The sequence below is a fragment of the Mus caroli genome, chromosome 1 (genome assembly GCF_900094665.2).
Source record: "Mus caroli chromosome 1, CAROLI_EIJ_v1.1, whole genome shotgun sequence".
Classification (NCBI taxonomy): domain Eukaryota; kingdom Metazoa; phylum Chordata; class Mammalia; order Rodentia; family Muridae; genus Mus; species Mus caroli.
Genome location: NC_034570.1, coordinates 111,922,566 through 111,926,339, shown reverse-complemented (window position 1 = coordinate 111,926,339; position 3,774 = coordinate 111,922,566). Strand labels below are relative to the sequence as shown.

At 49.0% G+C, this 3,774-nt stretch overlaps 1 pseudogene; it reads right to left on the bottom strand.

Moving 5' to 3' along the window:
• Positions 1 to 223: 223 nt before the first annotated feature.
• LOC110295970 overlaps positions 224 to 3,774 on the bottom strand; it is a 6,280-nt pseudogene continuing 2,729 nt past the window's right edge.

The window sequence follows — 3,774 nt, the reverse complement described above, 5'->3', positions numbered from 1 at the left end:
TGAGGATCATAGTTGAGCCAAGGTGTAGCTAAGTAGGTGGCTGCTGGGTGACTGTCCACAGCACTGTGAGTTTTAGGGGAACTGGACCTGGGGAAAAACCCTGTTACTGCTGTCACTTTGTCCCGTGACCACAGGACTTAGGCAGGGAGATAGCACTTGACACAAAGCTGCTGCTATCAGTTACTTCCCGCATTGCTGTGACTAAACACCTGGCAAGAAGCACCTACAGGAAGAACGGTTTGCTTTGGTTTATAGGCTGACGGGAGGCCATGGCATTGGGAGCACGAGGCAGCTGGTCACATGACATCTGAAGTCATGGACAAGAGCGTGAACAGAAACTGGGTCAGGCCATAAGGTCACAAGGCCCAGTCTCAGTGGCCCACTTCCTCCAGTGAGTCTGCAACCCACAAACATTGTCTTAGTTTTGCTTTCATTGCTGTGAAGAGATACCATGACTGTGACAACTCTTATAAAGGACATTTAATTGAGACTGACTTACAGTACAGAGGTTTAGTCCATTATTATCATGGCAAGAAACACGGCGGTGTGCAGGTAGACATGGTGCTGGAGAAGGAGCTGAGAGTTCTACGTCTTGGTCTGCAGGCAGCAGAAGGAGACTATGTGCCACACTGGGTGTAGCTTGAGCATAGGAGACCTCGAAGCCCACCCCCACAGTGACGCACTTCCTCCAACAAGGTCATACCTCCTAATAGTGACGCTTCCTATGGACCAAGCATTCGAACACATGAGTCTATGGGGGCTATTTCTATTCAACCACCACAAAGGTTCTTCGGCCATCCCAGATAGCCCCACCAGATGGAGACCGATGAGTTCATGTGGGAACACTTCCCATTCAGTCCACAATACCTGCCGCATCTCCATCACCACCACCACCTCACTGCTGGTGCCTATTCCGTGGGCGCTAGGCTTTATTCCAAGCTTTCAGGGAAACAGAATGGTTAGGAATCATGGACCAGCGAGAGGGCTCAAGTTCCATCTTTGGGACCCACATGGAGGAAGGAGGAAAACAGTTCCCACAGATCATCCTCTGACTTCCATACACGGATGTGGCATGCCCAGGCTCAAACAAAGAATCTTCAAGCATTACATTCTACAAGGGCACAAGCGACCAACAAGGAGGAAGTATGATAGAATGGGAAAGGACTGTAAGCCTGCTAGGGGAATGGGACAGGGAATGCTAGGGGGCATGGTCATGTATCTCCAGGAAATAGGGCAGTAGGAGAAAGCTGGTTCTCAGGAGGTGATGATGGCTGGCGTGAGAAATGGGAGGAGCCAGGTAGAAACCTGGGAAAGTACTTCCTGGAAACCTGGGCTTGGAACATGTTAGAGCAGGTGAAGGGACTGAAAGTCACAGGACCGCGTGGACCGCGTTGGCTCTTGTGAGGGAAGGGCTTGGGCCTTCCTCGTCCTCCAGCAAGCCTACTTCTCTCTGCTACTAAACACTCTCTTTACTAGAGACTCTTCCTCCCATGCTTACTTGTTTCCTTGCTTTCTTTCTTTGATTTTTGTTTGTTTTGTTTTATTTTTCAAGACAGGGTTTCTCTGTGTCATCCTGGCTGATCTGGAACTCACTCCGTAGACCAGGCAAGCCTCAAATTCAGAGATCTGCCTGCCCCTGTCTTCGTAGAGCTGGGATTAAAGGCCGGTGCTGCCACCACCGCCTGGCTTAGAGTCTCTGGGACACTTAGATCCCTCTGTGCCTCATTGCTTCCTAGCAGCCCACGGGGTGTACGAGTGGCTGTCAGGATTGTGTTGCTGCCCTAACCTAGACAAGAAGGGGAGGGAGACTCGGGGTGTCTTGTTGGGAAGATATTCTCAAGCACCGTTCTTCCAATGGTGGCCATCACAGAATGGTTAATTGACAAGATCAGAGGAAGCTAATGTCACCTTTGGTTCTCTGTACCTCGTTGCCATCCTCAGCAGTTCAGTGGTGACAAGAAGGACTTTGTTTTCCAGCTGGGAAAGCGCGAGTAAATTGGCTCTCTTAGGAATGATCTCATGGAATAATTGCATATAGAGTTGAGCGACTCTGGAGTTCAGGTCTGGCTTTCCTTTCTCAGATGTTTTGCCTCTCTTAGGATGCTCCCATCTCCATGCACCACCAAATGCAGGACACCCATCTCTCCTTTCTGCGTAGAGAGCCTGTCCTGCTCCAGGTCCATCCAGGTGTTCATGCCTTCAATAGCTCCTGCATCCTGGCCTTTGGTGTTGATACGGATTGGTCCTGTTCTGTTCTGTTTAGGTACCAAAAGTGTATATGAACATGTCTTTGCTAACTCCTTACCATCTGTGGCATGGGGATATCTCCTTGAAGTAGTCGTTTAGAACTGTTCTCCTTTGCAGTAAGGAGAGTAGCGTACCTAGGGTCCAAAGGAAAGCCTTCATTGTGAAATGAAGCTGTTCCATGGTACCTTTTAGAAAGCATGTGAGTGATGTTAAGGCCTAGGTAAATGTTAAGGCCTAGGTGGATTTCCGAGTTCCAGGCCAGCCTGGTCTACAGAGTGAGTTCCAGGAGAGCCAGGGCTACTCAGAGAAACCCTATCTCGGAAAAACCAATACCAAAACCAAAACCAAAACCAAAACCAAAACCAAAACCAAAACCAAAACCAAAACCAAAACCAAAACCAAAACCAAAACCAAAACCAAACCAAACCAAAACAAAAAAACATGACTAATGCTGGCAAGGATAGGGGTAGAGGCACCTTTTATGCATAGCTAGTGGAAATATAAACAAGTTTAGCCACAACAGAAATCAATATGGAGGTTCCTCAAACAAGAAATAGAGCTGCCATATGGTTGAGCTGTTCCCTTCCTGGAAATAGAGCTGACGGCTTCTAAGTCACCAGGCTTCACCCTTGTTCACCCTTGTTTGTTGCAATGCTATTCACTACAGCACAGTTATGGGACCAGTTCAGGGTGTCTGCTCATCAAGAGAAGAATGGATGTAGGACATGTTTCCACGGGAAGCAGCCAGCAGGGAAGCGATGCTTCTGATTACAGCTAGACCTCACAGGCTCTTTTCCCTGCTGCTGACAGTTGTAAGAAAACCCAGCTCCCGGAGGAGCGTGCACCACGCGGTCTGCCTTAGAATGGAACGGTGCTTGTATTATCTACTTTTCCTTGTGCATATAGAGCGCATGGGGGCCTGCGGGTGGATGTCAAGTGTCTTCTGCTCTCCACCTTGTCTGTTTGTCTGTCTGTCTGCTTGCTTGTTTGTCACACAGGGTCTCCCCCTGATCTCCGAAGCTCACGGATTGGCTACCCTGGCTGACCAATGAGCTCAAGGGATCTCTTTGCCTCTCATGATGTGGCATGCATAGGACCTATTTTTCTCCCCCTGCCTGCCCCCTTTTCCCTAGAATCTCATTCCTCAGAAAGGCGAACTTGAAGTAATTGTACGCAAGTTGCCACAACTTCTTGGTGAAGTTGGAGCTCCAAATAGAAATGTAAAATTCAGAGCAAAATAAAATTACTTTCGTTAGCACTTTGCCTAAGCTCCGCCCCACAGTTACCTGGCAACAGCCAGGTTGCCTGACTTACTATAAAAGGGGCTCCGCCCCCTCCTGGCCTCCTGCTCTTGCCTTCCTGCTCGGACTCTGTCCTCTTCCCGCTTCCCCCTCTTCCCATTCCCCATCCCCACCCACATGCTCATAGCCAGCTTCTCTTCTCTCTTCTCTCTTCTCTCTTCTCTCTTCTCTCTTCTCTCTTCTCTCTTCTCTCTTCTCTCTTCTCTCTTCTCTCTTCTCTCTTCTC